General features: G+C 41.8%; 1 protein-coding gene across 4 annotated transcripts in view; it reads left to right on the top strand.

Annotated features, from left to right (window-relative positions):
• Nucleotides 1-25,614, top strand: part of PTBP3 (polypyrimidine tract binding protein 3) — a 122,032-nt gene that overhangs the window by 19,468 nt on the left and 76,950 nt on the right. The window contains exon 2 of one of the 4 annotated variants that reach the window (XM_073345648.1): nucleotides 15,152-16,041. The exons of 2 other annotated variants lie outside the window; for them this stretch is intronic. The gene's annotated coding sequence lies outside the window, so the exon portion shown is untranslated. Of the gene's footprint in view, nucleotides 1-14,629; nucleotides 16,042-25,614 lie in introns of those variants that run through there. One more of the 4 variants, XM_073345647.1, reaches the window with a different exon arrangement.

Here is a 25,614-nt window from a genome sequence, read left to right as displayed (position 1 = left end):
GAAGCAGAGGGTTGGGATGAGGCTATGAGGTGTGGAAATTGTCCCCTAGACAGGGGCTCTGTGTTGGGACAGGGGGTTGGGGTGCAGGAGGGGGTCAGGGCTCTGGGCTGGGGATGAGGGGTTTGGGGTGCAGGAAGGGGCTGTGGGTTGGTGGGGGCCGAGGGCTCGGGCAGGGGATTGGGGCAAGGGGTTGGGGCGGGCTTACCTCAGGTGGCTCCCGGTCAGTGGTGCAGCCAGGGTGCTAAGGCAGGCTTCCTGCCTGTCCTGACACGGTGGACTGCGCTGTGCCCCAGAAGTGGCCAGCAGTAGGTCCGGCTCCTAGGTGGAGGCACGCAAGTGGCTCTGGGTCTCTCACTTGGAGGCACTGCTCCCCCCTGCCAACTCCACAGCTCCCATTGGTCGGTTCCTGGCCAATGGAAGTGCGGAGCCAATGCTCGGGGCAGGGGCAGCGTGTGGAGCCCCGTGGCCCTCCTGCCTAGGAGCGGGATCTGTTGCTGGACGCTTCTGGGGCGCAGCGTGGTGTCAGAACAGGTAGGGATTAGCCTTCCTTAGCTGGGCAGCACCACCGATGGGACTTTTAACGGCCCAGTCTGCGGTGCTGACCAGAGCTGTCACGACCCAGTGTCTTACATTCCCCAGTCCAGTACTGGGTTGCAACCCGCAGTTTGAAAACCACTGGGATAAAGGGAGATCTGTGTGGAGAGATCTCTTCCCTCTGGCAAAAGGGGATGATGTTTATATATCACTGTAAGTGGAGTTTCTCCACAGTACTGGAAAGGGGTGATGGTTGAGATAACACAAATAAACTATACATTGGTCACAAATTAACTATGTGTTTGTGTCTACAAACTGGTCTTGTTAGAGGCATTTGTACAAGATGATAGGAGGAGAGGGCTGCGCTTTGTCACAGGATTATTAGGTACATTGCAAAGGTATTAAAGGAAAACTTTTTATTTTTTTTGAGTTAGAAATTGTGTCCCTATGAACCTTTTCGGTATAATCAATTTGTCACTGATTTTTCCCAGGTTTAAAAAAAAAAATCAGAGTTGCAAATAAATGCAAGTTTATAGTGCAAACGACATCAACTGTTCAAACTACGTCTAATTTCTTCTGCTCCAAATTTTTTTCCTTGGTTTGGTAAAAGAAATTTTGCTATATTTAAGCAGCATGTTTTTTACCTGTTACAACTTAGTACATTCCATCCATGAACAAAAGTTATCATGCAACTAGTTGAACACTTGTCTCACTTGTGTGGTCTATAATACTAGTTTTTAAATTGACAGTATTAAACAAGTGAGTGGCTATAGAACAATTAAGGCCATTGCAGCTGGAAAATTTGAACAAAATAGAGCCTTTTCAGTAAAGAATTTAAAAATGAATTTGCATTAGATTAGAACTTTCAGAGTTGATCGCATCAAACATACAAAATCAAGCAAAAACACTATCATGTGCTTCCCCTAGTTCAGGGGTTTTCAACCTATTTCTTGCTGAGGCCCATCCCAATATGCTATAAAACCTCCATGGCCCATCAGTGCCACAACTACTGGTTTTCTGCATATAAAAGCCAGGGCTGTCATTAAGGAATAGAAAGCAGGGCAATTGCCTGGGGGCCCCATGCCACAGGGGCCCCCATGAAGCTACATTGCTCAGGCTTCGACTTCAGCCCTGTGTGGCAAGGCTCAGGGCCCTGGGTTCCAACCCCATGTGATGGGGCTTTGGCTTTCTGCCCTGAGCCCAGCGAGTCTAACGCTGGCCATGCTTGGCGGAGCCCCTGAAACCTGCTTGGGGCCCCGGACTCCAGGTTGAAAGCCACTGCCATAGTTATGCTCTGGCCCTTATCAGTCATTCTTAGTGCTCTCCGTTTTTGTTATGCCATAGTATCAACTTGTGGTTGGCGCTCTGGGTGCTTTGACCAACTTCAACCACGCACCTTTAAGAAAACTTAAAGAAGCTTGATATTTGCTTTCTTTGTGTACATAACAATACATCTCACCATATTTAAAAACTGCAAATAATAAAGATAATTTTACTTAACTGCATATTTTGAGTCTGACCCAATGGATTAAATTGTGAAATGGCTTTTATTTAAAAACTTTTTAAAATATTGAATCTCTTTCAGATAATTAAACTGTATTAAGGCTTATTGGAAACTGGTTCTCCTTTACAATGCCTATTGACCTACCCAGCAACTGGTAGAGATGGTACATATTGGAAATGTGTTAAAGCACCTTTACACAAAGGGAACGCAGTGGAACTAATTTACCTCGATTTCAGTAAGGCATTTGATACGGTTCCACATGGAGAATTATTAGCTAAATTGGAAAAGATGGGGCTCAATATGAAAATTGAAAGATGGATAAGGAACTAGTCAAAGGGGAGACTACAGCGGGTCACACTGTCAGGCTGGAAGGAGGTTATTAGTGGAGTTCCTCAAGGATCGGTTTTGGGACCAATCTTATTTTATCTTTCTATTACTGACCTTGGCACAAAAAGCAGGAATGTGCTAATAAAGTTTTCAGATGACACAAAGCTGGGAGGTATTGCCAATATAGGACCAAGATATCATACAGGAAGATCTGGATGACCTTGTAAACTGGAGTAGTAATAATAGGGTGAAATTTAATAGTGAAAAGTGCAAGGTCGTGCATTTAGGGATTAATAACAAGAATTTCTGTTATAAACTGGGGACGCATCACTTGGATGTAACAGAGGAGGAGAAGGACCTCTGAGTATTGCTTGATCACAGGATGACTATGAGCCGCCAATGTGATATGGCTGTGAAAAAAGCTAATGCGGTCTTGGGAATGCATCAAGCGAGGTATTTCCAGTAGAGATAAGGAGGTGTTAGTACCATTATACAAGGCACTGGTGAGACCTCATCTGGAATATCCATGTTTAAGAAGGATGAATTCAAACGAACAGGTACAGCGAAGGGCTACTAGGATGATCTGAGGAATGGAAAACCTGTCTTATGAAAGGAGACTCAGACAGCTTGGCTTGTTTAGCCTAACCAAAAGCAGGCTGAGGGGAGATATGATCCCTCTGTATGAATATATCAGAGGGAAAATACCATGGAGGGAGAAGAATTATTTAAGCTCAGTACCAATGTGGACAGAAGAACAAATGGATATAAACTGACCATCAGAAAGATTAGAGTTGAAATTAGACGAAGGTGTCTAACCATCAGAAGAGTGAAGTTCTGGAACAGCTTTCCAAGTGAAGCAGTGGGGGCAAAAGACATATCTGGCTTCAAGACTAAGTTTGATAAGTTTATGGAGGAGATACGATGGGATGGCCTAATTTTGGCAATTAATTGATCTTCGACTATTAGCGGTAAATATGCCCAATGGCCTGTGATGGGATGTTAGATGGGGTGGGATCTGAGTTACTACAGAGAATTCTTTCCTGGGTGTCTGGCTGGTGAGTCTTGCCCACATGCTCGGGGTTTAGCTAATCGCCATATTTGGGGTCAGGAAGGAATTTTTCTCCAGGGCAGATTGGATGAGGCCCTGAGGGTTTTCGCCTTCCTCTGCAGCATGGGGCACTTGTCACTTGCTGGAGGATTCTCTGCAGCTTGAAGTCTTTAAACCATGATTTGAGGACTTCAATAGCTCAGACATAAGTTAGGGGTTTGTTACAAGAGTGGGTGGGAGAGATTATGTGGCCTGCGTTGTGCAGGAGGTCAGACTAGGTGATCATAATGGTACCTTCTGACCTTAAAGTCTATGATTGTTTACTCAACCAGATTGCTTTTTTAAAAGTATGAGAATCTGCATCTCCTGCAGTGCAGTTTTTATCAGACTACTGTGTTGTCACTGGATGGGGGAAAGGACTCCTTAAAGAATTACCAGCTATTGAGTCTGTTTTATTCCATATTCCTACTTGGGGACCCCAAACATAAAAGGAGGCAGCGTACTGGTACATTTTAACAGAAACATGAAATGGAGAACCCCTATAAATATATTGTAAACTGATTTTGTTGTGCACACAAATTGGTTATAAATAAGAATATAGTTTCTAACTTAGGCCTGGTCTACACTACAAAGTTAGGCCTTTGTAAGTTGCTCTGCATTGACCTGTTCATTCATGTGTCCACACTCAAATATGTATCTGGTTAACGTAAGCGCCCTATGGAAACATAGTAAAACCATCTCATTGAACGGCGTGGAGCCATGGTTGACCTACTAGGGTAAATGTAATATATGTGTAGCCACTGTGTGACCTGTATTGACTCCAGCAGTTGCTCTAGAATGCTTTAAATCCCATTCCCCAGGGGTCACAAACCAGAAGCCAGTCTCCCCTTTCAGTCCCTCTGTGTTTTTTAAATGTCTGTTCCACGCTTCGGAGCTAGCCCTTTTGTGCAGCTGCCTAAATATCCATGCTGGCTCCACACACTGGATGAACTCCTGCCTGGAGGAGACACTAGGTGTTGGATCTCCTGGGCCTGTGGGGAGAAGAGGCTGTGGAAGCACAGCTTTAGAACCTTGGACATCTATGGGCAGATTGCATCGGGGATGCAGGCAAAGGGGTATAAAAAGGATCAGCAGCAGTGCCATGTGAAAGCCAAGGAACTTCGCCAGGCATACCATTAGGCCAGAGGCACCAACAATCAGTCTGGTGTTGAGCCACATGCCTGCTGCTTTTACAAAGAGCTGCATGCCATATTTGGCGAAGGCCCCATCTGATCCCCACAAATCACCCTGAATACCTTAGACGAGCCTGAAACAGAGATCCCTGCCATGAACATTGCAGAGAATGAACGTTGGGGGCGGGGAAAGACATGACAGGAAGCACAGAACACTGCTGAGTCTATACATTAAGGGCTTTTTCAAAGTCTCCCTCCTCCTAACTCTACATTGGACTCTTGTGATAGCTTTTGTGTTTGGCTGTTCATAGCAGACAGCTGCTCCTCCTCCCTCCACCCTGACAGCAGTTTTGCCCCCTTTGCCTCACAGATGATATGCAGGACACAACAGACAGCTGTAACCACTGGGATATTTTTCTCGTTGAGCTCCAATCTAGTGAGTAAACTCTGCCAGCATCCCTTCAGTCTACCAAAAGCATATTCAACAATAGTTCTACATCTGCTGAGCTGGTAGTTGACTCTTTCCTTAGTGATTTGTAGGTGGCCAGTGTATGGCTTCATGAGCCAGGAAAGCAAGTGGTAGGCTGGGTCCCCAGAATCACTTTTGACATTTCAGTATCACCAATGGTAATCTGCTGGTCAGGAAAGAATGTCCCTGATTGCAGCTTTTTAAGCAGTCTTATGTTCTTAAAGATGTGAACGTCCTGCACTTTCCCTCAGTAACCCACATGGATATCAGTGAAGCATCCCCCATGTCCACCACTGCTTCATAACTGTAGCAAAGTAGCCCTTTCTATTGGTGTAATCTCTGGCAAGGCATGCTTGTGCCAAGATAAGAATGTGTGGCCTGTATCACCCCACCACAGTTTAGGAACCCCATTGCTGGAAATCCATCCACTGTGTCCTGCACATTGCTGAGAGTTAGTCCTGGGTAGGAGGAGAAAATTAGTGGCCATAAATACTTGTATGACACTGGCTCCCACTGTGGATTTTCCAGTTCCAAAGTGATTTCCCATTGGCCACAAGTGTGATGCGAGTGTCCAGAGTGTGATTGTTTCTCTGCTTCAATGCAACTTCCATTCTGATGTCCCTGCGCTGGAGGGCTGGGGTGAGCCCAGCACACACATCCAGGAATGTGGCCTTTCACTTATGCAAGTTTTGCAGCCACTGCTCATCATCCCACAGCTATATTACGATGCAATCCCACCAGTCAGTTCTCATTTCTTTGGCCCAGAAGGGGCTCTCCATCAACTGCTACTGCTTTATGAATGCCACCAACAACCTTGAATTGTTTTTCACTATATATTTTTTTTTTTTTTTAGTAAACTATCCTCAAAGAAATCCTAATGTCCCCTATTGTTGCTGTACTTTTGGTGGGCCTTTTAATACAGGAGAATCGTGTTCTGTATTTGCAACTTTCATCAGACTAGCACAGAGGTCTGTGGGGTCTGTGCTTCTGTCAGAGAGTGGAGACCATAATGTGCCATGTGGGTTTGTGGGATTTTAAAAAATGTGAACATTTATGGGATATGGATGGCATTATGGGATGGAGAAAGCTGCATGCTGTGAAGTTGACCCCTAGCTCCCAGAGGTTGCTGCACAAGTAATTTCTACCCCACAACACGTTGCGAAAATGTGTCAAAAGTCATTGCACTGGACAGCAGTGGATGGCACACTGGAATACCTACTCGTGGTGCACTGCACTTTGCATCAACAGAGGCACACCTGATGAGTACCTGCAGTTCCAACTCAAGCAGCTAAGTATGCATGCGCCTGGGCGACTTACAAAGTATGGCTGTACTCTGCTATAACTTGCTTCAACCAAAGTTAGTAGTGTAGATATGGCCTTACTCTTATTTCATTGGTTCCTAGGATAATGCTGGTTAGAGCTTTTGTGATGGTAAAGTATTCAGTTAGCAGGTGAAATGACATTTGCACCATTCTTTAGCTGCTTGCTTATTCAGAACTGCTATTAGCTTTTGATTGGTATACGTCTAATTGCCTTTTTCTCTATATTGTAAAATGAATGCATCACATTTGTGTATTAAAATGAAAATCTCTTTCCAGAATGGGGAAGGAATGTTCAGATTACATTTTAAACATGAAACAGATCTCTTCCAGAAGATCCCTTCAATTTTCTCTTGTAGTAGTTGCTGATTACCCTGAATGTAAAGTGGTGTTGTCAACTTGGATTTTTAAAAACTTAGTAACTTAAGTTATTTTTATAGGGAATCCTTCTAATAGTATGCTCTGAATTTTTTAAAGAAAAATACTCTTCTGCGTGGGTAAAAGGATCTGTTCACCAGGAAGAAGTTGCTTCAGGGGAAACAACTAAAGTGACTATACACAAAGTGCTGTCAAATACATGAAGAATTTTTTTCAGTAGATCTGGTTATAGTCCCATCTCGTTTTACTGGCCTGTTAGGTGACCTTGGGCAAGTCACATCACCACTCACCACTTCACCAGGTTTCAGGCATTTGTGATGATCAATTTGCTGTCCCTTTGTAATTGCTTTTTATTTCCTTAATCTAAAGAAATAAAACACAGCCAGTCTTAAGTGTTTTTGCTTTTCTGATCTTATTACTAGGACATTCTATGGCAAATCAAATACACTGCATTGATTAAATTGTGTGTCGTGGTATTTTTCAAGTCCTGCTTGGTGCGCATTCCTTAAATATATTTTCCCCACAATTTAAAATTGGAATATCAAAACCTACTTTGATAGGTAATTATGGAGAGAGGTTTATTGGAATGAATGTTGTCATTTTGAAAATGTTTCATGCTACTTTTAAGTCTTCTCGTAATCCTCATCTATTTTCAGGGTAATCAAGTAGTCTTAGAATGAGTAGGTACTTAAGATCTTGTGAAATTAGTCAGAATAGCAGCCAGTGCTCTTCTCCACCTTTTTTCCCCTTCAGGTTCTCTTTGGTGTTGGATAATTTGATGTAGGTACTGGTTCGCCAATGCATGCTCTGATTTATTTGCATTTTTGGTTCGTGTGATTAACTCTCGAGGAAAGTTTGTTAGGAAAGAATAGTGTTGATCTTGCTAGGAGCCACATTCAAGCCAGACGCACAGAATATTATAGCGCTTGGATTTTCTGATTCTTTTATGTAGGTAAATCTGTGCTATTTAAACCTGATAATTTTTAGGCTTGGACATAAGGCCCTTTTGGTTTAGGCTTGACTCGTAGTAGTCTTTCTTCCTATGTGGTTGCTAAAATAGGGGAAATTTCTGTATGCTTTTAAAGAGTGTTGAAAGAAGTGTTCACCTGTAGCTTTGTGTTTGAAAAGCTGTTCTTAAACCAGTGGTCTGAAAATCTTGGGATAAGTGACTGCTTTTATTCACAAAAAGGTTTGAAGGAATATCCATTCCTTTCTAGGCTGTTGAGTATGAGGCACAGGAATAAAGTAGAAAATAATTTCCTGCAAGAGAGAGAAGCACCTATATGTTGACCATTTAAGAATGTTGATGAAGTGGGATTACGGTTTATCCTGTCTGGAAGTGCATCCAGAGCTTCATAGGGATGAAAAAGTAGTTGAATGGAAGACAGACTGTTAACCATATTTGATTGACTTCAACGTTGCTGAGTCCAATGTGGACAGTTAGGGTACCCCCTTATGTTTTATCTATGTCTAAAATCTTAAAAGGGTGGCATTTGTATTGTAGTAGTGCCTTGAGGCTGTAAACAGATCAGGACTTCATTATGTTAGATGCTGCACGCACACATAATCACAGTCCCTGTCCCCTAACAGCCTAGTTTACAAGACCAGCTGAACCAGCAAGTAGTGGGGGAGAAGGGTAAAGCAGCAAACTTGATTTAGTGTGGAATGACTGAAGGTTTCTTGGTTGTGATAAGACAATTAGTAGAATCAGTTACAACTCCCCACTTACATAACTGTTATCAGAAGTAATGTTCTGTAGGCATTACAGCAGAGGTGAGTATTAAAGAAGGTTCTAAAGGAGAATAAGATGGTGATTTTAAAATTCTATTGGACATTTTTCCATGTGTATGGGGCAGTCTGAAGATGAGTGATAGAAATACTAAAAAGCGTACGGCCTGATTCTGCACAGCTACAGTGAGTTCAACATAAAATATTTCTGTAGAGTCAGGCTCTGATTTATACCATTTAGCATGATCTATGAAAAATCCCATCTTCTTCCAGAGTTCTTACATTTAGTCATTGATTCAAATCACCAATCAGAAATTCTTCATTCTGTCTTTCATTGATCAGCCATATACACCTTTTTATACAGTCATTCCAGCAACAAAAGAAAATGCAGAATTGACATTAGATCACTTTGTTTTCCAATTCAGAAAAGATGTTGGTGCAGGTGCCCTCTTCTCTTGCTTAGTGCTTCATGAGCATATGTCTTAAATTTGAGTTCATCTGTGCAGTAGACAGAGTTTCCTTGGAGGCTGGTCAGAGAGACTGGAATGAATTCTGTGGGAACCAAGGACAGTCACAAACCTCACTATCTTCTGATCCAAGTCCAAGGCATACTGCTTCAGCATGTTATCTCAAATATAAATAGGTAACAATGTGTACATTTTAAAACAAAAACAAAACCCTTCCAAAAGATGCCGCAATGCATGCACGATTCTCCTGGGCAGGGGATGAAGGAGTTAATGAAACATACTTGACTGTTAATTACATTACTTACTGCACTGCTAAAAGATAGTAAGAAGCGATGATGATAACAGATATAAGAAGATAAATTAGAAGAATAAAATGTGATTGCAGTGAGATCTGTAGAAATTACAAATATAATAAGGCTTGAACCTAGTTAATATACCCACCTCTCCAGATAGCTTCTTCCCACGTTTTATACAAATGTCTCTCCAGACCATTTTTAACGAAAAAGAGTAAGTTTATGAAGTTTCCAGCTTATTGGTTGTTTTAGTTTATATTGTCCAGAGGACAAGTGAGCTTGTGAAGCATAATCTGAATGAATAAATCTAACTGAGGATGTAAACTATAATTATGATCTGTTAACTGCTCAAGTTATTTACAAACATATTACACACACAATGCCATTAAAAGAATAAGAGTAGAAAATCAAATCCTCAAAAGTTAGGAAATGCCTGAATTAAGATTGCATTGCAACTTTAATTCGACCCCTTTGTATATGCATTGTGATTGTCTTTTTTTTAATTGTATGATCACATACTACTTTGTTCCACAGGACCACTGCCTCATTTAGTGCACAGGATGCTCTGGGGAATGGATCAGACTTTGTAGTGAAAGAGGCTGCTGTCTGTAACGGTGCTTCTGAACCTGGGGTTCAGGGTCCCCTGGGGGGCGGTGAGTAGGTTTCAGGGGGTCTGTCAAGCAGGGCCAGCATTAGAATTGCTGAGGCCCAGGGCAGAAAGCTAAAGCCCTCTCCCCTCCGAAGATGGGGCTGAAGCCCCGAGCCCTCTCACCCGGGGCTGAAGCCTGAGCAACTTAGCTTCATGGGGCCCCCTGGGCAATTGTCCTGCTTGGTACCCCCAATGTCAGCTCTGGCTTTTATATGCAGAAAAAGCTGCTGTTGTGGCACAAGTGTGCCATAGAGTTTTTATAGCCTGTTGTGGGGAAGAGGGGCTTAGAAAGAAAAAGGTTGAGAACCCCTGGTCTGTAAGACCTCAGTGTCATTTTTTGTAGAAGTTGGAAGGTGTGTAGTGAATAAGGCAGGGGATAACAGGAAGACAAAGCCAGTCTCATAGTTAAGGCTGCGAGTTTGTCACGGAGGTCACGGGTCCTTTTGGGGCTCCCCATCTGAATCCCAGTCCCACTCCACCACCATCCTGTTTGGTCCCAGTCTCCTTGCCTAGCCAGTCCCAGTTCCTCCCGCCCTGGGCTTCTCATCCAATGTGTCTCTTCCCCTTTCCACCCTGGCTTCATGTCCCAGTTCTCCCCCACCAAGCTCCTTGTCACATCTCCCCCTGCCCCCAGTGCCTCCCTTATTGGCTCCCAGTCAGTTTCTCCTCTGTCTGTCACAGCTTCTTGTCCCAATTCCCCTTCCCTGCCCCCGGTCCAGCTCTTTTCCCTTCTATCTTTGTCAGGCAGCATTATCCTTCAGCACTGCCTGGGTACTGATGGGGGGTTGTCAGGCATCCTGTTCTCAGTTATGGTGCTGAGCTCTGTTCCACCCCACTCCAGAACAGCTGGGAGCAGGAGTCACAGGGAAAGTCCAATTTTGCTTCTGGGATGGAGTGTGCTCATCTGTTTTGTGGAGTGGCGCATGCAGAATCTGGTTACATGTAGGAGGTGTGAGTTGCTATAACGTGGTCAGTAATGAAAGTATCTTTAGAGATATTAGCTGCTAAACTTTAAGAAGTCTCTACTGAGCATGGAGAAACAAGATTTTTTTTTAAAGGTTTATAAGTTGGACATATTTTCACAGGAACAACAAAAAGGTACATCCTTAACAAAGGCCACCCCCTGCCAAATTTCAATTCCTCACAGTAAAGCACTGTGGTGCTAGAGCTTCTCAAACAAACAAAAAGTCACCCGAAAATTTGTAAGTGGCAAAACTTTATTTTTGCTCTCTCTGAATCCTCTCTCAGAAGCTGAAACTTTCAAAACAAAACAGTATGAGACAGACAAATGGCATGGGAAATCTCACCCCAGACAGTTAAGTTTGGCAAAGTTATAAGCAACTGAAAGCAGTCTTATAATAGGAAGTGTTGGCCAACCTTAATATATTAGGTGGTGCTGCTAGTTCCACCTATTTTATTAATATATAACTTACGTTAAAGGACAACAGAATCCACACAATTTTATTGGATCTGAGGTGTATTGCATGAGTAGTTTACTGTAGTCTTCTGAAGACAGGTTTGCTTAAATTTAACTGCTAGAGTATTGTAATCTAAAAGAAATAAAGGAGCTCTAGATCACTTATTTTTCAGTCACTGATATGATGAAGATATGTGGATGTTTGAAATTAGGATTGTCTCCTGCTATTCAATTCTGTAAAAATGATACAACAGTAGAGTTAACCTTCGACAACCTTAAGTGTGCATTTATGTGTTTTTTTTCTCAAATGTAACCTTAACTTTTGCAATTTTAGGCCTTCAAATGTTTTACACTACTGTAACGTTTTCAGTAGTGTAAAACACTAACCATTATCTCAACCGATGAGGATATTGTGGAAACACATTTGATATAGAAATCCTTGACACAAATGTCAGCAGTTTATGAGAAAAATATTTTTTCTCAATTGCCAGTCCTGCAAGCTAGGCATGAGATTTGAAAATCAAAGTGATTGCTTTCTTTTGTACTAGTAGTGATTAAGGCTACAATTTTATCATGGAGGCCGCGGAATCCATGACTTCTGAAGACCTCCGTGACCCTAGCCTGCAGGTGACTGGGAGCTGCAGGGTCCTGCTGCTGTTTGGGGCAGCCAGGAGCTGCAGGGTCTCTAAGCTCTGAAGCGGCAGGGGTACCCCGCAGCTACTGGGCGGCAGGGGGACCCCACAGCTCCTAGCCAGTCCCTGCAGCTCCTGGCTTCTGGCAGTGGGGGACCCTACAGCTCAGAGCTGTGTGGGGAATGGGGGGCAGAAGGAGACCATGTGGCTCTGAGCCCTCATGGGTGGTGGGGCCCCTGGAGATCCCTGGTATCTTCCCCCCCCGCTCCCCAGCAGCTCTCCATTTTGTGATGGATATTCTTAATAAAAGTCAGGGACATGTCATGGGCTTCCGTGAATTTTTCTTTATTGCCTGTAATCTGTCTGTGACCTTTACTAAAAATATCTGTGAAAAAAATCTTAGCCTTAGTAGTGATGCACAAAGTTTCTTCAGATCAATTAAACCTTTACTCAGTAGAGTTGTACAGGTGGATCTGTTCAGAATTTAGCAATCAAGTTTGCACAAGAATCCAGTTCCCTGTTATATGTGTTGGCTCTGAAGAGACCATAGGAATTAAAAGAGAGAGGCAGAAAAACATCTACTAAAGTCAGTATGTATGACCTGGGATACACATGTGGAAAAGATCTGTTGTGTGTGTGTGTGTGTGTATGTATGTATGTATATATATATATATTTTTCAGAGTAAAACCACATTTTGAAATCATAGTTATGTACAGTTTTTGCTAGAAGAAACATTTTTTTTTAAGAATTGTTCTGGGAAAGGAGTACTTGTGGAGCTTGCAGAGTGCAAGTGATGTAAGAATAATACTCCATGTTCCTAATGGTCTCACCTTGTGACTTCCTCCCCATTTCCTAGATTGCCACTTGCCATCTGCCTCCTTGCTTTCCTACTAGAATGGATTCCTATAAAGTGTTGAGGGAACAGTTCCTGAACTACTGGAGAGGCTTCTTTCTGCCTTGGCATACCTTTATCATGTAGCTTGCTTCATCTTCGGAGAAACTTCGCATACCCAAATAGCTCTGTGCTATTCCTTCTCTCTCCTCCCCCAGTAGACCTGTCTTGCCATTTGGCTGCTTATTTTACCCTTGCAATTCCTCCTCTAATGGGCATGCAACTTTCATATATTACATGGAGCCAACAAGGAAACTTTCTAGAAAATTCCTACTTGGGTACAAGAGCACATAAGTGAAATGTCAGGCAGTTTGGCAAAATTGGAATGGGGTGGTGGTTATACATGGAAGAATGGTTTCCTTCTCAGTTATAATAAAACTCATAGAGCTACAAAGAGATTAGAACTGAAAGAGGATCTCAATGGCAAAAATTCTCCATTTCATGAAGTTATGTGAAAAATGCCGAATTCCATAATTGCTGAATTGCAGAGTCCCACAGGACCTTGATTGAGATGAATGTTATGGTCCGTACCTTTTAGACTTATTGTTTTCAGGCTGTCCTACAGATTTCATTTGGGCATTACTGCATCTGTTTATACTTGCTTCACTGTTTTAAAGTTATCTACCTCTGCTGCCAAAAGGGATAAAAATGCTGTTTTTAAATGAAAAGGAGAAAAGTGGAGTGTTATTACAGTCTGTTGCTGAAACCTGTTTATGACCCGTATAAATAAATAAACAAGTGTATCCAAGATCTGGGTCTGAGTAATGTAGTAGTTTGAAAGTTGTAGGTAGGTGCATTATAGCCAACCCCAAGCTATGAAAAATCATAAATTAGCTAGCTCACCAAAATAAAAAAACAAACATCAAGAGACTCGTGATGTAAATTGAGTTGGCAATAATCTAATATATAGATGGATTTGTAGCTGTCATAAATATAAAGGGAAGGGTAAACCCCTTTGAAATCCCTCCTGGCCAGGGGAAAGCTCCTCTCACCTGTAAAGGGTTAAGAAGCTAAAGGTAACCTCGCTGGCACCTGACCAAAATGACCAATGAGGAGACAAGATACTTTCAAAAGCTGGGAGGAGGGAGAGAAACAAAGGGTCTGTGTCTGTCTGTATGCTGGTTTCTGCCAGGGATAGACCAGGAATGGAGCCTTAGAACTTTTAGTAAGTAATCTAGCTAGGTATGTGTTAGATTATGATTTCTTTAAATGGATGAGAAAAGAATTGTGCTGAATAGAATAACTATTTCTGTCTATGTATCTTTTTTGTAACTTAAGGTTTTGCCTAGAGGGGTTCTCTATGTTTTTGAATCTAATTACCCTGTAAGATATCTACCATCCTGATTTTACAGGGGGGGATTTCTTTATTTCTATTTACTTCTATTTTTTTATTAAAAGTCTTCTTGTAAAACACTGAATGCTTTTTCATTGTTCTCAGATCCAAGGGTTTGGGTCTGTGGTCACCTGTGCAAATTGGTGAGGCTTTTTATCCAACATTTCCCAGGAAAGGGGGGGTGCAAGTGTTGGGAGGATTGTTCATTGTTCTTAAGATCCAAGGGTCTGGGTCTGTAGTCACCTAGGCAAATTGGTGAGGCTTTTTACCAAACCTTGTCCAGGAAGTGGGGTGCAAGGTTTTGGGAAGTATTTTGCGGGGGAAGGACGCGTCCAAAGAGCTCTTCCCCAGTAACCAGTATTAGTTTGGTGGTGGTAGCGGCCAGTCCAAGGACAACGGGGGGGAATATTTTGTACCTTGGGGAAGTTTTGACCTAAGCTGGTAAAGATAAGCTTAGGAGGTTTTTCATGCAGGTCCCCACATCTGTACCCTAGAATTCAGAGTGGGGGAGGAACCTTGACAGTAGCATTACAGAAAAATGTTTTGCTACATCAATCTCTTTAGCTTTTTTTTTTTTTTTTTTTTTGTAAATATCAAATCTGTTTTAAGGCTTCAATTTAAAAAAAATCTGGGAATTCCTTGTATAATAAAACATGCAAAGCAGATTAGAAGAAAGTAAAAGCTGTCTACCAGGTGAAATCATGTCGCAGGGTACCTGCTTCATCTGAGAAAAGGATTAGTTTTCCTCTCTCCTGAATAGTTTTAAGATGTACATTTACAGTCACTTTATACTTAAGACTATTCAAGCAAGGAACTGCTTGTTGATGACTGCAAAAGTGTTCTACATTTTAATTCTGCTTATTTTTTTTATAGTCACAAATGGAAGGGACATCATTTAAACAAATATATTAAGATATATAAGCTTAATTCAAAGTACAGCAATCTTTTTAGTTTCTTGATTTCAATGGCATTTGTACAAAATCCCTAGGGAAGTCCAGAATACCACTGAGGACCTCCCCTTCGATGAATCAGACTCTTCAACCAGAAGACACGAGTCCCTCCACACTCAGAAGAACTCCAGGGCTATCCTCTGCTTGTTGGGGACATACACATCTGCTCCTAAAAGGAAGTTTCACTGCCCATTGGTCAGATCTAGACAAATGGCTCAGCACTTTTTTGTTTTTTTTGTTTTTTTCATTATGGGCCCTATGAACCACCACGTAAGAGACAGGGTTGAAAAGTCCCACTTTCCCACACCCTCTGCAACAGGCTCTGCATCCCAGTTTCAGCCTCTAGCTCAGCATTATTTTTGATGGGAGCTTGAGAACCACAAAACACTCTGCCCAGCCTGCCAACCCCCACATGCCATTTGGGGGTCGCCTAACAACAAACAAGTGGGTTCTGAATGTCATCCACCCTGGCTATATGATAGTTTGCAACCCTACATTCTCCAGAACCCCTCCTCCCTGCCGTCCTTCAGGGGCCACTGTCAAGAGAGCATTCTCAGATATGAGGTGAACTCCTTATTGCAGCAAGGAGCGATAGAACATATCCTTCTAACCATACAAAGGGGAAGAGGGTTTTACTCAACTTACTTCCTGGTACCCAAAAAGAAGGGTGGTTGGAGACCAGTTTTCAACCTGAACCATCTCAACTGCTTCATTAGCAAACTCAGTTTTCTCATGGTTGCATTGGCAGCAATAATCCCAGCTTTAGAAAAGGACACATGCTTTATTACTCATGACATGAAGGACGCCTACTTACACAAAGGCATTCATCCCTCCCACAGACACTTCTTCAGATTCATGATGGGCTCTGACCATTTTCAATATTGAGTATTGCCTTTCGGAATAGCGACCGCCCTCAGTCTTTACCAAGGTATGTTTGGTAGTAGCAGCCCACTTCAGACACCATGGTCTCATCGTCTTCCAATCTATCACTACAGTTACTTCAGCTATACGTATGCTATTTGTGTAAACCAATTCTTGTTTCTGGTGCTGAAACTGTTTGGGTTCTCTCCACATCGTTGACCTGAATTTGATGGGTTAGTTATGGCTTGCCACTGGTCGCATCTGACCAGAAGATTTACAGGTTCTTGTCCAATTCAGACTACAGAATTCAAGAACTCAGAGCTCTATATTGGGAGAAAGAAAAGGAGTACTTGTGGCACCTTAGAGACTAACCAATTTATTTGAGCATGAGCTTTCGTGAGCTACAGCTCACTTCATCGGATGCATGCCGTGGAAACTGTAGCAGACTTTATATATACACAGAGAATATGAAAAAATACCTCCTCCCAATTCTCTGTGTATATATAAAGTCTGCTACAGTTTCCACGGCATGCATCTGATGAAGTGAGCTGTAGCTCACGAAAGCTCATGCTCAAATAAATTGGTTAGTCTCTAAGGTGCCACAAGCACTCCTTTTCTTTTTGCGAATACAGACTAACACGGCTGTTACTCTGAAACCTATATTGGGAGAGGACTCTCGCGGTGCTTGGCAAAAACACTTATACTGAAGACAATACCAAATTGATAAAAACTTTATTGAGATTAACAAAAGCATAATAAATGCCATGAAATTTATAACTGCAAAACAGTAAAAGAATTCCAAAACTCCTGGTGGTGACATATCTATTCTAACCTAACATATGCAGCCTTTCCTTGAGGACCCGGTCATAGGAGGTGAAGGACCAAACTTACTCCTGGCATGCCTGATAATACAATGGCGCTGGTTTCCCCAATACATCCTAATTTCAAAGGAATTACTACTGATAAAATATAAGAATGAAATGGATTAATTCAGAAAAGTCATGCAACATATCAAATAGCAAAAAATCTTTTTGTTCAGTGTCCCAGAAAATGTAGCAGCCAACCTGTTTCTGCCCAGTAATTTCCCGAAGAGAAGATGATTTACAGCATCCCACTGTTGATTGCCTCATTGAGTCTTGGTGATGTGAGTCCTAAACATTGTTTGACATAGCTAAGAAGATCAGTATTTGAGCTCAGTAGTGTCAGGAAGAACTAGTGTTGGAAATCAGATTCTGGTGTCCTGTTGGGGGAAAAAAAGCTATCCTATCCATCAACTGTGTCATAATGTATATGCACATGGGCTGAACTAAGGCAGCACTGGAAATCTTAATTCTGGCATTTCCTAATTTAAGTGATTGACTTTGTAAACTTAAGGTTTTTTTTCTTCCTTAATTTTTATATACAGTGTTAGTTTTAAATCTAAAGTATTTTATAGTTTGACTTAAGTCTAAATAGTTTTTTTGCTTCTATTATAATAAATGCTTGCAGTAACAGCATCCATAGGGAAAAGAGAACTTTTCTCCAAAATCTTCTAAATTAGGTAATGGAGAGTTATGCATCTGTCAAAAGGGTTTTTACCCTTTTAAAATTTGACGACTTCCACCTCATTTAAATTCTGGCCTCCCTAACCATAAGGCTGCAATTCAGCACTACTCATGCACTTAAAGTTAGGCATGTGTTTACCATAAGGAATCACTCCCTTTTCCAAGCTTCCAACCACTAGAAAGCAAAACGATTGCAGTAGAAAATCAAGCTTATTTAATGCCTGGAAACAAAACTTACATTCTTGATCTCCCCCGTTAGCAATGTCATAAGTTTACGATCATTACTGTAAATGTTTTATGGAAGGCAAACTTTTTCTTCTTTTAAAAACAGCATATTCTCCTAATTATTTCCAATAGTGGGCTAAATTAAAGCTTTGCCATTAGTCTAAAGTAAATGCACACTGTTGCTGTGCTGCCCTGGGAGTAGCATCGGAGAACCTGTGAATCCCCCACTACTCTGCAGAGGAAGTAAACAGTATCAAGTCCACATCCAACGTAGCATATTTTCCCTTGCATATCTGCACTGAGTGCCATTTCTCTGTACAGTCCCTGTCCTGTTTATCCTCTTCTGTCCATGTGAGTGAGGGGGAAACATGGGCTTTGCAGAGCTGTTACCTTCCCTCTCTACTCATGAAATGGGCAGCAAAGGATGGGCTAAAGGGGGCACTTTGTGTCTCCTTAAGTCTCTGTGACACTAGCTGGGCAATAATTTGGCCCAATGTGAGTAATATGTGACATTGTAAGAATGGCTCTTGGACTATATGATTACTCCTTTAAGATGGATATAGTTAATTTAGGGCAGCGGGGGAAATAAAAATTCAGACAAAAGTGTAAACTTCTTACTTTTACAGGTTACACCTAATACTATTTCAGTTTCAACAATGTTGGGGGAAAATGTTTTCCTATTTTGTTTTTTACCTTGTGCCTTGGATAATACTCTAGATAGTCAGTTTTACCTTTTCCCTTATTACATAGAAAAAAGTGAGAATGTATCAATTAAAAAATTGTAAAACCAAATAAATTGACAGAGGGGACTGAGTAAGGGGACTGAAACTACTTTTAACTCATTGAAATTTTCTGAATTTCAGACTGATGCTGGTTTTTAGAGCCCCTATCAAGCAATTCATATTTCTTGTTTCAGTATGGAACTGAACACAGTTACAAAACATATTTAAAGTTCTTTTGGATTTACAGAGGCTTTATTTTTGAGAACAGTCCATTCCTTCCCCCCTGAATGAGAGTGAAAAGATGCTGTAATTCATGTACAGGTATCTTTTCTTCAACTTAATGAAAAGATGCTATTTAAAGGCATTGTTTTGAAAAAGTCTGATGTAATGTGGCTGAGGGTTTTAAGCTCTTCAGTTCCATTTGTTTCTAATTTTTGCATAGATGCTAAATTTTAAAAAAATATAGTCAGTATAAAAATCACTTCCCTTCCCTTTTCTGGTTTCAGAGTAGCAGCCGTGTTAGTCTGTATTCGCAAAAAGAAAAGGAGTACTTGTGGCACCTTAGAGACTAACCAGTTAAATTGGTTAGTCTCTAAGGTGCCACAAGTACTCCTTTTCTTCCCTTTTCTGTGGTTCTTTAATTACAGTGTTGTGTGGCTTTTGTTAGGCCTACAGTATCTTGTTACTGATCTAGCAGAGAGCTTCAATAATTGATACATGAGACAATAGAGCTGCCTGCATGCGAACTGAACCAATGAGCAAGCAGGCTTACTGGGCAGCTGCTCTCAGTTAAACCAACAGGCGTGTTTCTAGGGAGATTGCTGATCAACCTGTTAAGCTGCTGTGTGTGTTTTCTTTGCTTGTTTATGATGCTTGCCTCCAATTCATTTGGGTGGTTTGGTGGCATGTTGACATGACAGCCTTCTTTGTGTAAGGTTAATTTTGTTTATCTACAATGCCAGACTTTTATGGATTCATCTTGTCTGTTTTACCTCCAGCCTTTTTGAAGATTTTTCATTTTGTTCTAAATGGCTCATTCTCTATTATGTATATAATTCTCATTTATGGAAATAGGATTTGCATCTCCGCATTTGTAGATGTGCTTGCTGCAGAAGAGAGTAAAGTGTAACAGGTATTTAGTGTTAGTTGTTTCAGAGAAGAAAAGTATGCTAACTGACTCCTCACCTTCTACTCTGTTCCCATTCTTATTTCCTGAGTGAAATACTGAGAATTACTGAGTCTGTCTTTTTTTCCCAGTTTGTGTTTTGTGAATATTTAACAGTAATGTTTTCAGTATTCCTTAAAAGGAAAAGAATTGTAAACAATGTACTTTTTAGTACAGTAGTTATATTTTTGGATAAAAACCTTGTAGAACAGTTATCCAAAATTTAGATGAACTACCTGGGAAAGAAACACTATAAAACACTATAAAAGGAGGGAACTTCCCTTCCTCAAAACCAGGCCATTTTTTAATTATACTCACTATTGAAAACAAAAATGTTGCAATTTTTTCTTTGCTGTTTAACTTCTGAAGAATGTTAGCCCTGAGAGAACAGTCTCCTGGTTTCCATTTTAAAAACTCTTACTTCGTATTTATCTATATAGCTTTTAGATGCCTAGTTTCTTCTCCAAGTATTGTAGATGGCTCAGCAATGGAGGAATTTGCTGGCTATTCCTAAAGGACAGGAGGATATGCTGGTATTTTTGAAGGAACTTAATTGTGCATATCTAATTTGTACTATTTTAGTTTCCTCTTTTTTTGTTCCTGGGGTTCTATTGCTTGATCATGTTTGTATCGAGGGTGGTAGTTGGCTTGATTCCAGTAGCATCCTAGAACAAAAAGTTTGTTCCTCCTCCACCTCCTTTTAATATTTGAGGAAGTTCAACCCCTTTGCAATGGGGCAGTTCTGTTCTTCCTACTTCATGTTCCAGTGAGTTGAGTCCTTCCTCTGTTTATCACTTATGTTTCAGGCACTCAACATTCAATTTTTTTCATTGCAAATTCTGTTATGGGCATCATATTCATGTTCAATATATTATGGTGTAAAGCAAGAGATTCTCCTCTCTTGGTGTATGTAGAGACTCTTCAATACATCTGTATTATAACACTAGGAAATCTGGCACAAAGGGCTGCACTCATTCTCAGGAAAGTTCTGGGTGCTTTTGTATAACTTTCTTCACATTCCAGGATTACATTTTGGGCACGATCACTAAAAACAGTTTTATAAACAGGATTTTCTTGGGGATCTGTTTAACTGTCTTGCTTATATCTTGATTTTCTAGGGAAAAGATTCATTAGATACGTTCTCCCTGCCGCAACCTTATTCAGCACAATTTAGGTTTTCTTTATTATCCCCATAGTTTAGATCCAGATGGAGTTCTTTTTCAGATCTATTAGCAACTAATTTACTGGACCATGTTACCAGACTACATTTTTCCAGTAGCTTTCCATTTTCAGAATTAAGTAGTTAGTAGGCTTGGGGTCTTCTCTATTAGGCTTGGTCTACACGGGAGAAGCTCTTTTGCCAACCTAGAAGAATCCACACTCCTGAGCAACATAGTTATACCAACCTTAACCCCCCTGTAGACAGCACTGTGTTGGCAAGAGAGTGTCTCCCGTTGACATAGCTATTGCCTCTCATGGAGGTGGACTTAATAAGCCAACGGGAGAGCTCTTTCCCTTCGGCTTAGAGTATCTTCACTAGATACGCTCCAGTAACACAGCTGCATTGGTGCTGACGTAGCTTAAGGGCAGGTCTACACTACAAATTTACATCCAGTTAATCTAATTAAATCAGTTGTTGATAGTTTTTACTGCTGGCTAAAAGAAAAACTAGTCACCATAGTGTACTGTTACTCTAAGAATATGGATATCTGATTTAATATTGCTATAAAAGTTACAAAAGAGGATCAGCAGAACATAAAAGTATTTACAAGCACTATAATAAAGGCCTGTGTTATCTGCGGGAAGCTGGACTTAAATACTGCAGTAAGGTCCCTAGACACACTTAATTCTGTGGCAGTTTTAATTTCCTGTAAAAATGTTTTTATATATGAATATCTGTCTATATACTGTCCCCTGTTTATTTTATATTAAACAGTGCATTTTACTTTGTCCTTATATCTTCAGCTTTTGATATGCTGCAAAGTTCTATACTAACAATGCATACCTGCATTGTAGAAGTTCTATGGGAAGGCTGGAAACTTTGGCAGTTGCATAGCCGACATTTGGGGAACTGTAGGAAGTAGTTTAGGACAGTGGGAAATATTAGATCGGGGTCGGCAATCTGTGGCACGCGTGCCAATTTTTAATGGCACGCTCAGCCTGCTGCCTTACCAAGGCTGGCAGCAGACTGAGCAGGCCTGCGGGCCAGGACCCCGGCAGGCAGCAGCGTGCCATTAAAAATCCTGCCCGCCCCAGCCCGCTCTTCTCCACCCCCCCCACCCCACCCCCCGCGGGGGCAGGGTGAAGAAGCTTGGTCCTGCTGGCTGCTACTGCAGAGCAGGCAAGCTCCCTCTTCCCCCAGCGTGCTAGGTTCCTGCCGCTGATCAGCTGATGGCACTTGCGAGGGAGGGGGAGCACGCTCCAGAGAGGAGGTGGAGAAGAGGTGGGGACGGGGCCTTGGGGAAGGGGGGTGGAATCAGGGCATATCCGCTCCAGCCCCCTGCCATGAGCTGCTCTGGGCAGGGAGCTGGGAGCACCCCCATGACCCTATCCCACACATCCAGCCCCCTGCCCTGACCCCTGCATGACCCCAGCCCTGACTCCAGCACCCTATGCCCTGACTCCTGGAACCCCTCACATGCCCCCAGCCCTCTGCTCTGACTCCTGCACCCCCCACACGTACCCAGCCGCGGTATACCCCATGGCCTGATTCTTGTACCCCCCACATCCCCACCCCCACCCTGAGCACCAAACGGGAGCTCTTGCACACACACAGCTCCACATTCCCACCTGCACCCCTTGCACCAAATGGGAGCTGCCCAGGTAAGCACTCCTGCCCCAACCCTGAGCCCCCTCCCTCATTCTAGCTCCTGGTCAACCATACACCCCAACCCCCAGCCTGCTTCTTCATCCCCAGCCCTGTGTTCAGTGAACTTCCGCCCTCAGCTTAGTGCAGAGAGAGAGGAAGAGAATGGGATAGAGCCAAGGAGAAGGTAGGAATCCACTCTGTGTGGGCAGGGCCAGGATCCCAGACCGGCAGTGGGCTGAGCAGGGCTGGCAGCTGGGACCCTGGCTGGCAGGAGCCAGCGGACTGAACGCCAGACCGGCAGCGGGCTGAGACACTCAGTCCACTGCCGGTGTGGGGTCCTGGCCGCCAGCCCCGCTCAGCCCGCTGCCGGTCTGGGGTTCTGGCTGCTGGCTCCTTGCCAGCCGGGGTCCCAGCCACAGGCCCCGCTCAGCCTGCTGCCGGCCTAGGTGAACGGAACCCCAGGCTGGCAGTGGACTGAGCAGGCCGGCGGTGTAAGATCAGCATTTTAATTTAATTTTAAATGAAGCTTTTAAAACATTTTGAAAACCTTGTTTACTTTACATACAACAATAGTTTAGTTATATAATATAAAGACTTATAGAGAGAGACCTTCTAAAAAACGTTAAAATGTATTACTGGCACGTGAAACCTTAAAGTGAATAAATGAAGACTTGGCACACCACTTCTGAAAGGTTGCTGACCCCTGTATTAGATGGATATTTTAGTCAACCTCATTGAGAAGATTTAGGAGGTTTCCATTTCAAGCTGTCTTCGGACTCATTAAGACAGCACTGCTTCAGTTATGATTGGTTCATATTTTTGAAATCTGTCTCCATCTATGGAGCAGCAGGTGCACCAAACCTGAGCAGATGCGTGACCAAGTGGGCCGAGGTCACAACGCATGGAGTGGGGAGCCAGGCCAAGGCCCATGGGACAAAAGCCATTGTTGTGGGATAATTAGCCTTACTCAAATTTACGATTACTGTGAATGAAATTGTAGCCTTACCAATAAGAGATTGCTCAGCACTCTTGATATGCAAGTTCTTGGCTGGCCTATTTATTTTTTAAGATTTGGGACCACACTTGTTGGAAACTACTCCTTTCTTAAATATTTTTTGGCTGAAATATTATTTGGCATTAAGTGCCTTCTGCAAAATGTTCTTGCTCTGGATGTTTCAGGGAGAAATATTGTCTCAAAGGAAACCTGATTTACGTGTCAGTGGATATGTAGCTTTCTGAAGATAAGGCAAAACTTCTACACTGTGTACTTCGGGTTTCATTCTGCCTTAGGCTTTTGATTGAAGCAGTACAAAGTGATGAGCATCACTAATTTATAGGGCTGTCGATTAATCGCAGTTAACTTGCTCGGTTAACTCAAAAAAATCAATTAATTAAAAAAATTAATCACTATCAATCACAGTTTCAATTGCACTGTTAAGCAATAGAATACCAATTGAAATTTAGTAAATATTTTGGATATTTTTCTACATTCATATATATAACATTTTGTGTTGTAATTGAAATCAAAGCATATATTTTTATTATGAATATTTGCACTGTAAAAATGATAAAGAAATAGTATTTTTCAGTTCACCTTATACAAGTACTGTAGTGCAATCGCTTTGTCATGAAAGTGCAATTTACAAATGTAGATATTTTGTTACATAACTGCACTCAAACACAAAACAATGTAAAACTTCAGAGCTTACAAGTCCACTCAGTCCTACTTCTTGTACAGCCAATAGCTAAGACAAACAAGGTTGTTTACATTTACAGGAGATAATGCTGCCCTCTTCTTATTTACAATGCCCCCAGAAAGTGAGAACAGGCATTTGCATGGCACTTTTATAGCTAGCATTACAAGGTATTCATGTGCCAGATATGCTAAACATTCATATGCCCCACCATTCCAGAAGACATGCTTCCATGCTGATGACGCTCATTTAAAAAAAAAAAAGTGTTAATTAAATTTGTGACTGAACTCCCTGGGGGAGAATTGTATGTCCCTTGCTCTGTTTTACCCACATCCTGCCATATATTTCATGTTATAGCAGTTTCAGATGATGACCCATCACATGTTCATTTTAAGAATACTTTCACAGCAGATTTGACAAAACGTAGAGAAGGTACCAATGTGAGATTTCTAAAGATAGCTACAGCACTCGATCCAAGATGTAAGAATCTGAAGTGCCTTCCAAAATCTGAGAGGGATGAGGTGTAGAGCATGCTTTCAGGATTCTTAGAAGAGCAACACTCTGATGCGGAAACTACAGAACCCGAACCACCAAAAAAGAAAATTGACCTTCTGCTGGTGGCATCTGACTCAGATAACGAAAATGAACATACGTCGGTCTGCACTGCTTTGGAACGTTATCGAGCAGAACCAGTCATCAGCATGGACGAATGTCCTCTGGGCTGGTGGTTGAAACATGAAGGGATATATGAATCTTTAGCGCATCTGGCACCTAAAATCTGCGACTGCAGCTGCAACAGTGCCATGAGAACACCCGTTCTTACTTTCGAAATGGTGACATTGTAAACAAGAAGCCGGCAACATTATCTCCTGCAAATGTAAACAAACTTGTTTGAGTGATTGGCTGAACAAGATGTAGGACTTAGTGGACTTGCAGGCTCTAAAATTTTATATTTGTTTTATTCTTGAATGCAGGTTTTTGTACATAATTCTACATTTGTAAGTTCAACTTTCATGATTGCACTACAGTACTTGTATTAGGTGAACTGAAAAATACTATTTCTTTTGTTTTTTACAGTGCAAATACTTGTAATCAAAGATAAATATAAAGCGAGCACTGTACACTTTGTATTCTGTGTTGTATTTGAAATCAGTATCTTTGAAAATGTAGAAAATATCCAAAATATTTAAATAAATGGTATTCTATTATTATTTAACATTGCAATTAATCACAATTAATTTTTTTAATCACTTGACAGCCCTGCTAATTTAGTATGTGAAGCTGTGGTGGTTCTTTCAGTGATGGTCCCTGTGTGTATTCCACACATGGGTATGCATGCGTGCCACGAGCCCAAGTCCAGAAATTCTTCAAAGCTGTGTTTTGTTGACCTGTAGCTCCCCTCCTGCTCCCGACCCAGGGCATAAAAAGCAGTGTGGGTCGACTCCTCTCCAGTTCCTTCTTATCGCCTCAAGGCCAGAGTT

The sequence above is a fragment of the Lepidochelys kempii genome, chromosome 5 (assembly GCF_965140265.1).
Source record: "Lepidochelys kempii isolate rLepKem1 chromosome 5, rLepKem1.hap2, whole genome shotgun sequence".
NCBI classification, from domain to species: domain Eukaryota; kingdom Metazoa; phylum Chordata; order Testudines; family Cheloniidae; genus Lepidochelys; species Lepidochelys kempii.
This window is presented reverse-complemented; position numbering and strand designations above follow the sequence as displayed.